This window comes from Arachis hypogaea, chromosome 17, assembly GCF_003086295.3.
Source record: "Arachis hypogaea cultivar Tifrunner chromosome 17, arahy.Tifrunner.gnm2.J5K5, whole genome shotgun sequence".
Classification (NCBI taxonomy): domain Eukaryota; kingdom Viridiplantae; phylum Streptophyta; class Magnoliopsida; order Fabales; family Fabaceae; genus Arachis; species Arachis hypogaea.
In genome coordinates this window covers 99,429,755-99,443,626 of record NC_092052.1, presented here as the reverse complement: position 1 = coordinate 99,443,626, position 13,872 = coordinate 99,429,755, and the positions used below count along the sequence as shown (strand labels likewise).

General features: G+C 44.2%; 1 non-coding gene across 1 annotated transcript; it reads left to right on the top strand.

The window, feature by feature from the left end:
* Nucleotides 1–290: 290 nt before the first annotated feature.
* LOC112768170 (small nucleolar RNA R71) lies at nucleotides 291–398 on the top strand. The gene has a single exon (XR_003185608.1). It is a non-coding gene; the product is annotated as a small nucleolar RNA R71 (small nucleolar RNA).
* Nucleotides 399–13,872: the final 13,474 nt, after the last annotated feature.

Sequence of the window (13,872 nt, the reverse complement as noted above, 5' to 3'; positions counted from 1 at the left end):
AGTTTGCTGAGCTTGTTGAGTCAACTGCATTTGCTTCAGCAGGTTGGTCATCTCACAGATGCTTCGATTTAGAGCAGCAGTCTCTATGCCAGAAGATACTTCTGCAATGGCCCTTGAACGGCCTTGCTTTTGTCTGTGGTTCCGAGTAGATTCAGCTAGATCACTGATCAATTGCCAAGCTTCATCAGTGGTCTTGTACTTCTTCATAGACCCATTGCTGGCACTTTCCAATGTGGTCTTATCTTGGGTCTCATACCTTGTGTGATATAGCTGAGTAGCACGATCTTGTCAATCATGTGGTGGGGGCATGCTTCCAGAAGATTATTGAAGCGCTCCCAGTATTCAAAGAGAGTCTCATTGTCGTCCTGAACAATTGTAGAGATATCCTTCCTCAGTTTATCAGTAACTTCAGATGGAAAGAATTTCTCCAGAAACTCCTTTCTGAGTGTATCCCAGTTAGATACATTTGCTAGAGGTTGAGTGTAGTACCACTCTCTTGCTTTTCCCTCAAGAGAGAACGAAAAAGCTTTCAGCAAAATTGAAGTTTCATTAGTGCCATCACGCCTGACAGTAGAACAGGCTGCCTGAAAATCTCTCAAGTGCTTGATAGGCTCTTGAGCAGGTATGCCATGAAACTTGGGCATCAAATTTAGCAGTGCGGTCTTTATTTCAAAATCCGTAGCTACTGCTGGATGATGTGCTTGAAACGGTTGCATTGTAAAATCAGGAGCTCCTTCCTCCTGAATGGTAACTCTTCTAGCTGCCATATTTTCTGCACGTAAAACAACCGAATCAGTAGAACGGGGGCTGGTTTCTTCCTCAAATTCACTTTCAGATCCGTCCTCAGAGCGGGCTAACCTACGCTGTTCTCGCCTTATTCGTGAAATTGTTCTTTCAATTTCAGGATCGAATATTAGCAAGCGCGGATCAGGAAGTGAACGTGTCATTTGACGGAAGAAACATGCAGCTCATAGTAGCAAAATTAAATAAAATGCAAATAAATAAATTCTAATTAATGAAATTAGCACTCTATTGCAACTCCTCGGCAACGGTGCCAAAAATTGATGGGAAGCAGAAGCTGGTGAATTAAAAATTTATTAAAATGGTTACGTTGAAAGTATAGTTCTTAACTCACCGAAAATCTGCCTATCAATTTAGAAATATGTCACAGAGAGTTTAAATTAAAATTACTGGGAGTTTTAAGTCCCAAGTCGTCTCCCAATGAGTTGCAGAAAAGTGTGATGTTTTATTAATCAGATGTTCCAAGAAGTTGAGCTAAGTAAATTGGAATTTAAATTGAGGAATTTTAAATAATATAAATAAAAGCCTTGACTGGGAATTGATTAGTTAGAATCTCTATCATTGATGGAGTGATTTTTAAGATTGATTTATAGTTAACGGTTACTCTGTTTGGTTATCCTTTACTAGGTAAGGGAAAGTTAAACAAGTTGTACTGCCAGATCTAATCATGAGTTACAACCTACTTAGTTCAAAGGGATTGGCGTTGGTGACAGGATAGCAATCCAACATTTAACCCAACTATAAAATTCTCCTTCAATCCTTCCAACTCAAGAATTCCTTTTAATCAACTCCCTATCAAGTAATGAAACTACTCACGCATTGTAAATAAAGAATCCATGGCACATAAAAGGGAATTAAAAGAAGACATGATTATTGGAATTGAAATTGAATTAAAGAGAAATAATCCTTGCATTAATTAATCATAAAAGTATCTGAATGACAAAATTGAACATAACAAAGAACATGGAAGAATAAAACCAAGTTAAGAGAACAAACTAGAATGATGAAGTCTTGATGAGGAAATAACTCTTCTCACTGTTCCAATGCTAAGACCAATTGAAAATTAAAATCCTAAACTAGAGAGAAAAAAAAACCTAAGAGAGAGAAAAACTAGATCTAAAACTACTGCATGACTGTCTCTGTGTTGTTTCTGCATATTCTCTGACTCTACTCTGTTGTTTCGGGCCGAAAACTGGGCCGAAATAAGGTCCAAAATCACCCCCATCGAATTTTGCAGATTATGCAGATCGCACATGTCACGTGATCACGTCGTCCATGCGGCCGCGCAAGCCATGCGGCCGCGCCACTGCGATTTGTGCTCCTTCGCGCGGTCGCGTGAGCCATGCGACCACGTCACTTCTCGCTGGTTATCTCCTCAAATTCTTGTGTTCCTTCCATTTTTGCTAGCTTCCTCTCCAATCTCCATCTCGTTCATGCCCTATCAGGCCTGAAACACTTGACACACAGATCACGGCATCGAATGGAATAAAGGAGAATTAAAAGTAAACAATTAAAGTCTCTAGGAAGCAATTTTCAAACATGTACTAAATTTAGGAAGGAAATCTAAATGCATGCTAAATTGATGAATAAGTGGGTAAGGATCATGACAAAACCACACAATTAAACACAATATAAACTATAAAATAATAGTTTATCAGCTGACTTCACCCAACATAAGATAAAGATAAGATAAGATAACTAACTTATCTTATCAGAAAGGTCAGCCCCATCTACTATAAATACACTGGAGCACCCAGGTATAACTCATATTCTGATTCTACATAAAACCTGTTTAATACCCATGCTAACTTAAGCATCGGAGTCTCTTGCAGGTACCCCCCACCCTCCGGTGACCAAGGAATAGAAGTGTAGCCAGTCCAACAAGTCGGACACAACAGCTCCGGCTGCCACCAGCCAGCTGGACACGTCATCTCCGACCAGTACTGAAGATCTCATCCGAGATCGACCTACAGTTTCAGGTAACCCTCGGAACATTGGCGCCGTTGTTGAGGAACCTGGAAGTCATCCCAACACCATGGCGGACGGCCATGACAACGACCACAATTCAGATCTAGAAAATAGAACGCCGCACAAGAACGCGGACACTACGCCAAAGGATACTCCAGAATCCAACGGGGATAAAAACTCATCAAATCTCGGGGTAATAGAAGCACTTCAAGATCGCTTAAAGCAACTTGAAAAAAAAAACCCAACAACAACGAGAGGTTCGGATGGATCTTCAAAGAGAGGTACGGCGACGTCGAGAACTGGAAGACAAACTACTACAATTAGAAGCCGATCTCAAAGCAAAAGCTCCTCGGGCCACTCCTGAGGAAAATTCACGCAAAGAATAAGATCCATTCACCAGGAAAATCATGAAAACCAAAATTCCAAAAGACTTCAAACTCCTGGATATGATTTTGTATGATGGTACCACAGATTTCAGCCATCATCTTAGCAATTTCAGAAGTAGAATGTACCTCACCAACGCCTCAGATGCCGTTCGCTGCAAAGCTTTTCCAACAACTCTCACGAAGACAGCAATCAGATGGTTCGACAACTTACCTCCAAAGTCCATTTCAAACTTTGATGACCTGGCCAAAAAATTCCTAGCCAGATTCTCCATCCAGAAAGATAAGGTCAAACACGCCCCCAGTTTACTGGGGATCAAGCAAGGCGATTGGGAGAGCCTCCGCAACTACATGGAAAGATTCAACAAAATATGCATGGACATACAAAGCTTGCCAACAGAGGCCGCCATCATGGGACTCATCAACGGTCTACGAGAAGGACCTTTTAGCCAATCTATATCAAAGAAGTACCCTACCTCCTTAGACGAAGGGCAGGAGCGAGCAGAAAAATACATTAACATGGAAGAAAATGCTCGGTTGGGAGAAACCTCCAAATCCGGGGTCCCCAACCGAGATAAAGATAAGGAGTCCAAAAGGAAAGAAGATCGACAAGGGGAGAAAATCAAAAAATACCACAATTACACCCTCTCAGGGTATCCTTAGTCGACGTATACAAAGAAGTCTGCCATACGGAGAGAATACCCCCAGCTCGGCCACTCAAAGGCAAAAGAGGGGGAGGAAATCGGAATGAGTATTGTGAGTATCATCGAGTGCGAGGGCACTCCACCAACGAGTGCCTCGATTTAAAGAACATCATAGAAAAATTGGTGAGGGAAGAAAAACTAGATCGGTTTCTGGCCACCCGAGAGGATGATCAAAGAAAGAGACGAAGGGACGAAGATATCAGACGAACCGCGCGATCGCCTCGTACACCAGAAAGACACGTCCACATGATACACGGCGGATTCGCAGGGGGAGGAATCTCCAAATCATCTCGCAAAAGATATATCAAAGAAGTATATCATGTCGAGGGAAAGGAGGAAGCACCCGACATCCCTGCAATCACATTCACTAAAGAGGACGTATCCGGTATCATCTCGGGACACGACGACCCCATGGTCATCACCATCATACTGGCAAACGCCAATCTGCACCGCACATTAATAGACCAAGGGAGCTCCGCCGATATCTTATTCAAAGCTGCCTTCGACAAGCTCGGCCTAGAAGACAAAGAGCTTAAGGCATATCCGAACAATCTGTTCGGACTCGGAGATACCCCGGTACAACCACTGGGATACATATCACTACATACAACCTTCAGAAAGGGGAACCAATCCCGGACACTCAAAATAGACTACATTGTGGTCGACGTGAGTTCAGCCTACAATGCTCTAATAGGTCGGACAACACTAAACCAACTCGGCGCAATAGTCTCGACTCCACATCTATGCATGAAATTCCCAACTACAGAGGGGATAGCCACAATAAAAGCAGATCAAAAGATGGCACGTCGCTGTTATAACGAAAGTCTAAACCTCAGAGGCAGAGGAGAAGAGTTTCATGCAATTGAGCTTGGCGGAGTTCAGAGACGAGAAGAACTCCGTTCGCAGCCAGAAGGGGAGATAGAGAAGGTTTAGATCGGAAACACCTCGGACAAAACAACTAATATCGGCATGATCTAGAAAGGAGACTCAAAAGAATTACTGGTACAATTCTTACGAGACAATGTCGATCTCTTCGCATGGAAAGCCGCAGACATGCCAGGCATAGACCCAAACTAATGTGCCATAAGTTGGCAGTCTATCCAGGATCTCGGCCGGTACAGCAGAGCAAAGAAAACTTGGGCCAGAGCGATCCCAAGCTGTGGAAGAACAGGTACAAGCATTATTGGAGGCAGGATTCATAAGAGAAGTCAAGTACCCATTATGGCTAGCCAACGTCGTCTTGGTGAGAAAATCAAATGGGAAGTGGCGAATGTGCACCGATTACACCGATCTCAACAAAGCCTGCCCAAAAGATCCTTACCCACTCCCAAGTATCGATGCTCTGGTAGACGCTTCCTCCGGATATAGATACCTCTCGTTTATGGACGCATACTCGGGATACAACCAAATCCCCATGTATCCACCAGATCAAGAAAAGACTTCGTTTTTAACGCCGAAAGCGAATTACTGCTACATTGTGATGCCTTTCAGTCTCAAGAATGCGGGAGCTACTTATCAAAGGCTAATGAATAAAGTCTTCTCAGATCACATCGGAAAAATCATGGAAGTCTATGTAGACGACACGTTAATAAAGACACAAAGCGAAGAGACATTATTGTCCGACCTGGCTCAAGTGTTCGACACTATAAGGAAGCATGACATGCGACTCAATCCTGTGAAATGCAACTTTGCAGTAGAAGCAGGCAAATTCTTCGGTTTCATGCTCACACAAAGAGGAATTGAAGCAAATCCGGATAAATGTCAAGCCATACTCAACATGAAGAGCCCAACCTGTGTCAAAGAAGTACAGCAACTCAACGGGAGACTGGCCGCCCTATCCAGGTTCTTAGCAGGATCAGCGATAAGATCTCTCCCCTTTTATGCTACTTTGAGGAAGGGAAAGCAGTTCGAATGGACAACATAATGTGAACAAGCCTTCCAAAACTTCAAGGAATTCTTAGGACGGACACCTATCCTATCTCGACCACGAGAAGGAGAACCGCTCATATTATATTTCGCAGTAGGAAGCCAGGCAATAGCCTCAACACTAGTCAGAGAAGACAAAAGTGGGCAACAACCCGTCTACTTCTTTAGTAAAGCGCTACAGGGATCCGAGTTGAACTACCAGAAAATAGAAAAGTTTGCCTACACCCTCATTCTAACGTCTCGACGACTTCGCCTGTACTTCCAGGCTCACACCATTAGGGTTCGAACTAACCAGCCCATAAAAGGAATATTGCAGAAAACCAATCTGGCAGACAGAATTTTACAATGGGCAGTTGAGCTATCCGAGTTTGACTTCCGATATGAAGCTCGGACGGTCATCAAATCACAATATCTGGCCGACTTCATCGCAGAATTCACAGATGCCCCGAAAATTCCCACAGAATGGAATCTCTATGTGGACGGTTCTTCAAATAAGACTAGAAGCGGCGCAGGTGTGATAATAGAAAGCAACCAAGGAACCCAAGTTGAGCTCTCCCTCAAGTTCGGGTTCCCGGCTTCAAACAACCAGACGGAATATGAAGCATTATTAGTTGGTTTGAAGCTGGCTAAAGAGGTTGGAGCTCAAAAACTCAACATCTACAGTGATTCACAAGTAGTCACCTCACAGATAACGAGGAGCTACCAAGCCAAAGATCCCATCATGAAAAGGTATTTGGATAAAACCAAAGAACAGCTCGGACTCCTCGGGGAATATAAGATCTGCCACATACCCCGCGAACAGCTGACGCACTCTCAAAACTAGCCAGCACCAAACCAGGGGGCAACAATAGAAGCCTCATTCAGGAAATGCTACAGAACCCGTCAATCTCAGAAGAGCGGGGTCAAGGATGGATGACTCCCATAATTAACTACCTCAAAGCAGAAACACTCCCCACGGACGAAAAAGAGGCTAAGCGGTTAAAACGGGAGGCTCAGTACTACACCATCATAAACAACACCCTATATAAAAGAGAGATCTCAATACCACTACTAAAATGTGTGCCGACCTCCAACACAAGGGAAGTTTTAGAAGAAGTACACAGTAGTATTGTGGCAATCATCTCAGGGCACAAGCTCTCACCAAAAAGGTATTACGGGCGGGATTCTACTGGCCAACCTTACAGAAAGAAGCTATAGAATTTGTAAAGACATGTCCACCATGTCAGAAACATGCCAACTTCTACATCGCCCCGCCAGAAGAGCTCATCAGTGTAACCTCGCCCTGGCCATTTGCAAAATGGGGACTTGATCTTCTCGGACACTTTCCCCAGGGATCAGGACAAGTAAAATTCCTCATAGTCGGAATAGACTATTTTACAAAATGGATTGAGGCAGAGTCCCTAGCCAACGCCACCGCTCAAAGAAGCCGGAAATTCCTATACAAGAACATTGTCACGAGGTTCGGGGTTCCATACTCCATCACCACAGACAATGGCACTCAATTCACAGACGCAGGCTTCAGGAGACTAGTAGCCGACTTGAATATAAAGCACCAGTTCACCTCCGTCGAACACCCTCAAGCCAATGGACAGGCCGAAGCCGCCAACAAAGTCATATTGGCTGGGTTGAAACGGAGACTACAAGATGCAAAGGGAGCTTGGGCCGAAGAACTTCCACAAGTCCTATGGGCATATCGAACAACGCAACACTCCACGATAAATGAAGCACCCTTTCGACTATCATATGGAGTGGAGGCAATGATCCTAGTAGAGATCGAGGAAGGGTCATCCAGAGTAGTCCACTACAATGAAGAGGCCAACTCTCAACTTCAGAGGGAAGAACTCGACCTACTACCTGAAATCCAAGAAAAAGCTCAGATCAGGGAAGAAGCACTAAATCGTCGGATGGCTTCCAGATATAATCAAAAGGTAGTGTCGAGAAGTTTCACAGAGAATGATCTCATCTTAATCCGAAATGATATTGGGACGACTCGACCAGGAGAAGGAAAGTTGGCAGCAAACTGGAAAGGACCCTACCGAGTTGTAGAAGTACTCGGGAAGGGCTACTACAGACTGTCCGAACTCGACGGACGAGAGCTTCCCAGATCATGGCACGCCTGCAACCTAAGAAGGTACTATAGTTAGAAAAAGTAAAAGATCTCATTATTGGATGCACTCTTTTTCCTGAAAAGGTTTTTTAATGAGGCACCAAGTGAGACTCAGACACTATCCAACTTATAGGGATGAAAAATTCCCGCATGTATATATTTGCACTTTTTTTTGAATAAAATATATTTTTAAATATTCTACAAATGTCCAAGATGCATTAATCTGAAGCATTCATCGTCCGATTATAAAGCAACAGATCGGCATAAAGTGAAAAACAATTTCACTACACGATCACGATAAAGACAATCGTCTGATAATGGTGAAAACACGATTCACCTAAAAGACGATCTAAAGATAGCAACCACCTTCTAAAAATTGGCAAAGATGAACACAGAATAATGTAAGAAGTTATCGAAAGTGATCCGAAAAAGAACCTGACGAGGTCTCATGGATTGCTAAATAATAACTTAAAGACTGGCCGACGTTGAGAAGTCGGACCAAGTCAACCCAAGTTATAAGTAAACCCTGGAAAGAGGTCTGGCCAACCCTATTAAAGAGGATTACTTTAACTTAGAAGGGCCCGACATAACAAAGTCGGCCCAAAATGAAAAAGTTATAAAAGTAATCCCTGAAAGAGACCTGACAAAGGTCCAAGAAAGAGGATTACAAAAATAACTTAGAAGAGGACGACGTGAAGAAGTCGGCCTCCTACAAAACAAGTTATAAAAGTAATCCCTGAAAGAGACCTGACAAAGGTCCAAGAAAGAGGATTACAAAAATAACTTAGAAGAGGACGACGTAAAGAAGTCGGCCTCCTACAAAACAAGTTATAAAAGTAATCCCTGAAAGAGACCTGACAAAGGTCCAAGAAAGAGGATTACAAAAATAACTTAGAAGAGGACGACGTGAAGAAGTCGGCCTCCTACAAAACAAATTATAAAAGTAATCCCTAAAAGAGACCTGACAAAGGTCCAAGAAAGAGGATTACAAAAATAACTTAGAAGAGGACGACGTGAAGAAATCGGCCTCCTACAAAACAAGAGTAATCCCTGAAAGAGACCTGACAAAAGTCCAAGAAAGAGGATTACAAAGATAACATGGTAGAAGACAACATAAAGAAATCGGTTATGAAACGCTGAAAATACAAGCAAGAGCGAGAAAATCGAAAAACAAGTCGGACCCACATAGCCACAACCTCAAAGGATCCAAGCTACAAACTGTAAAGTATAAAGCAATCCAAAGAGGCCGAGCCGTAAGGTTCCAACACTCTCAAAAACTAGAAGAGATACCAAGTCAAGCGCAAAAAAGCATGATATAACCCACAAAGTTATAAAGCTTCAGAGGCCACCAAAATTTACCTCAAAAAAGCTAGCAAGCTACTTTTGTTCTTTAAAAGTAAAAGTTGCTAGACAAGCAACTAGAAAATGTCGGCAATTAACAAAACAATAAAAGTTTAAGAGCCCACAAGCCGGGCCAGCTACACAAATATCCAGAGAAAAATCAGCAAACATTGGGAGCCTTCTTCAGTATCAGGACAAGGAGAAGGAGGGCAAGTCTGAATAGGCACAGCATCCACAGTTCCATCCTCCCAGTTCAGAATCTGGCAACCCAGATCAGACACAGCCGGAGGAGCGGAAGAGGTCGACACTTTGGCAAGAGGACACAGGGGGAGGTTCAACATCATCATCCTCGTCATCAGGGACAATCTTGCCATCCCTGACAATGTTCTCTAGGCTGAAGAGGGTAAGGTCGGAATCGGGAGCAATAACCCGAACTTGTTCTTTCAGGTTCTCATAAGCAGCAGTCACACTGCCAACGAGATGACCCTGAAGCTCAGAGTAATCTTCCCGGGCACTCTCCAGCTCCTCCCTCAGGCGCACCACCTCCCGATAAGACGTCACATAACTGTCCTTATGCCTCATAGCCGTATCCTCGGCCAGCCTCACAGAAGCCGCCAGAGAAAGGGAACTGTTCATACCCTGGGTCGAGCTATCCGACTCGGGATGATCGGTGACAAAGCGACCAACCTCTTCAGGTCAGGCTATCCGACCTTTTCTCAAAGAGGTTGGCCAAATCGACAGGAAAGCCCAATAAAGGGCCCAAATAGAGGAACACGACCCAAATCCAAAGGCCGTCCAAGCCTATAGAGATAAGGGCGGTTCCCTTAAAGATAAGCTGACCTCAAAGATAAAGATAAGATAAGATAACTAACTTATCTTATCTAAAAAGGTCACTCTACAACCACTATAAATACACTGGAGCACCCAGGTATAACTCATACTCTGATTCTACATAAAACCTGTTTAATACCCATGCTAACTTAAGCATAAGAGTCTCTTGCAGGTACCCCCACCCTCCGGTGACCAAGGATCAGAAGTGTAGCCAAGTCCAACAAGTCGGACACAACAGCTCCGGCTGCCACCAGCCAGCAGGACACGTCATCTCCGACCAGTACTGAAGATCTCATCCGAGATTGACCTACAGTTTCAGGTAACCCTCGGAACATTGGCGCCGTTGCCGGGGAACCTGGAAGTCATTCCAACACCATGGCGGACGGCCATGACAATGACCACGATTCAGATCTAGAAAATAGAACACCGCACAAGAATGCAGACACTACGCTGAAGGATACTCCGGAATCCAACGGGGACAAAAACTCATCAAATTCAGGGGTAATAGAAGCGCTTCAAGAACGCTTAAAGTAACTTGAAAAAGAAACCCAACAACAACGAGAGGTTGGGAAGGATCTTCAAAGAGAGGTACGGCGACGTCGAGAACTGGAAGACAAACTACTGCAGTTAGAAGCCGATCTCAAAGCAAAAGCTCCTCGGGCCACTCCTGAGGAAAATTCACGTAAAGAACAAGATCCATTCACCAGGGAAATCATGAAAACCAAAATTCCAAAAGACTTCAAACTCCCGGATATGATTTTGTATGATGGTACCACAGATCCCAACCATCATCTCAGCAATTTCAGAAGCAGAATGTACCTCACTGACGCTTCAGATGCCGTTCGCTGCAAAGCTTTTCCAACAACTCTCACGAAGACAGCAATCAGATGGTTCGACAACGTACCTCCAAAGTCCATCTCAAACTTTGACAACCTGGCCAAAAAATTCCTAGCCAGATTCTCCATCCAGAAAGATAAGGCCAAACACGTCCCCAGTTTACTGGGGATCAAGCAAGGCGATCGGGAGAGCCTCCGCAACTACATGGAAAGATTCAACAAAACATGCATGGACATACAAAGCTTGCCAACTGAGGCCGCCATCATGGGACTCATCAACGACCTACGAGAAGGACCTTTTAGCCAATCTATATCAAAGAAGTATCCTACCTCCTTAGACGAAGTGCAGGAGCGAGCAGAAAAATACATTAACATGGAAAAAAAATGCTCGGTTGGGAGAAACCTCCAAATCCGGGGTCCCCAACCGAGATAAATATAAGGAGTCCAAAAGGAAAGAAGATCGACAAGGGGAGAAAATAAAAAAATACCACAATTACACCCCTCTCAGGGTATCCTTAGTTGACGTATATAAAGAAGTCTGCCATACGGAAAAAATACCCCCAGCTCGGCCTCTCAAAGGCAAAAGAGGGGGAGAAAACCGGAATGAGTATTGTGAATATCATCGAGGGCGAGGGCGCTCCACCAACGAGTGCTTCGATTTAAAGAACATCATAGAAAAATTGGTGAGGGAAGGAAAACTAGATCGGTTCATGGCCACCCGAGATGATGATCAAAGAAAGAGACGAAGGGACGAAGATACCGGACGAACTGCGCGATCGCCTCGTAAACCAGAAAGACACGTCCATATGATACACGGCAGATTCGCGGGGGGAGGAATCTCCAAATCATCTCGCAAAAGATATCTCAAAGAAGTATATCATGTCGAGGGAAAGGAGGAAGCACCCGACATCCCTGCAATCACATTCACTAAAGAGGACGCATCCGGTATCATCACGGGACACGACGACCCCATGGTCATCACTATCATACTGGCAAACGCCAATCTGCACCGCACATTAATAGAACAAGAGAGCTCCGCCAATATCTTATTCAAAGCTGCCTTCGACAAGCTCGGCCTAGAAGACAAAGAGCTTAAGGCATACCCGAACAATCTGTTCGGACTCGGAGATACCCCGGTACAACCACTGGGATACATATCACTACATACAACCTTCGAAAAGGGGAACCAATCCAGGACACTCAAAATAGACTACATTGTGGTCAACGTGAGTTCAGCCTACAATGCTCTAATAGGTCGGACAACACTAAATCAACTCTGCGCAATAGTCTCGACTCCACACCTATGCATGAAATTCCCAACTACAGAAGGGATATCCACAATAAAAGCAGATCAAAAGATGGCACGTCGCTGTTATAATGAAAGTCTAAACGTCAGAGGCAGAGGAGAAGAGTTTCATGCAATTGAGCTTGGCGGAGTTCAGAGACGAGAAGAACTCCGTCCGCAGCCAGAAGGTGAGATAGAGAAGGTTCAGATCGGAGATACCTCGGACAAAACAACTAATATCGGCACAATCCTGAAAGGAGACTCAAAAGAATTACTGGTACAATTCTTACGAGACAATGTCGATCTCTTCGCATGGAAAGCCGCAGACATGCCAGGCATAGACCCCAAACTAATGTGCCACAAGTTGGCAGTCTATCCAAGATCTCGGCCGGTACAGCAGAGACGAAGAAAACTTGGGCCAAAGCGATCCCAAGCTGTGGAAGAACAGGTACAAGCATTACTGGAGGCAGGATTCATAAGAGAAGTCAAGTACCCAATATGGCTAGCCAACGTCGTCTTGGTGAGAAAATCAAACGGGAAGTGGCGAATGTGCACCGATTACATCGATCTCAACAAAGCCTGCCCAAAAGATTCTTACCCACTCCCAAGTATCGACGCTCTGGTAGACGCTTCCTCTGGATATAGATACCTCTCGTTTATGGATGCATACTCGGGATACAACCAAATCCCCATGTATCCACCAGATCAAGAAAAGACTTCGTTTTTAACGCCGAAAGTGAATTACTGCTACATTGTGATGCCTTTCGGTCTCAAGAATGCGGGAGCTACTTATCAAAGGCTAATGAATAAAGTCTTCTCAGATCACATCGGAAAAATCATGGAAGTCTATGTAGACGACATGTTAATAAAGACACAAAGCGAAGAAACGTTATTGTCCGACCTGGCTCAAGTGTTCAACACTATAAGGAAGCATGACATGCGACTCAATCCTGCGAAATGCACCTTTGCAGTAGAAGCAGGCAAATTCTTAGGTTTTATGCTCACACAAAGAGGAATTGAAGGAGATCCGGATAAATGTCAAGCCATACTCAACATGAAGAGCCCAACCTGTGTCAAAGAAGTACAGCAACTCAACGGGAGATTGGCCGCCCTATCCAGGTTCTTAGCAGGATCAGCGATAAGATCTCTCCCCTTTTATGCTACTTTGAGGAAGGGAAAGCAGTTCGAATGGACAACAGAATGTGAAGAAGCCTTCCAAAACTTCAAGAAATTCTTAGGACGGCCACCTGTCCTATCTCGACCACGAGAAGGAGAACCGCTCATATTTTATCTCGCAGTAGGAAGCCAGGCAATAGCCTCAGCACTAGTCAGAGAAGACGAAAGTGGGCAACAACCCGTCAACTTCATTAGTAAAGCGCTACAGGGATCCAAGTTGAACTACCAGAAAATAGAAAAGTTTGCCTACACCCTCATTCTAACGTCTCGACGACTTTGCCCGTACTTCCAGTCTCACACCATTAGGGTTCGAACCAACCAGCCCATAAAAGGAATATTGCAGAAAACAGATCTGGCAGGCAGAATTTTACAATGGGCAGTCGAGCTATCCGAGTTCGACCTCCAATATGAAGCTCGGACGGCCATCAAATCACAATATCTGGCCGACTTCATCGTAGAATTCACAGATGCCCGGGAAATTCCCACAGAATGGAATCTCTACGTGGACGGTTCT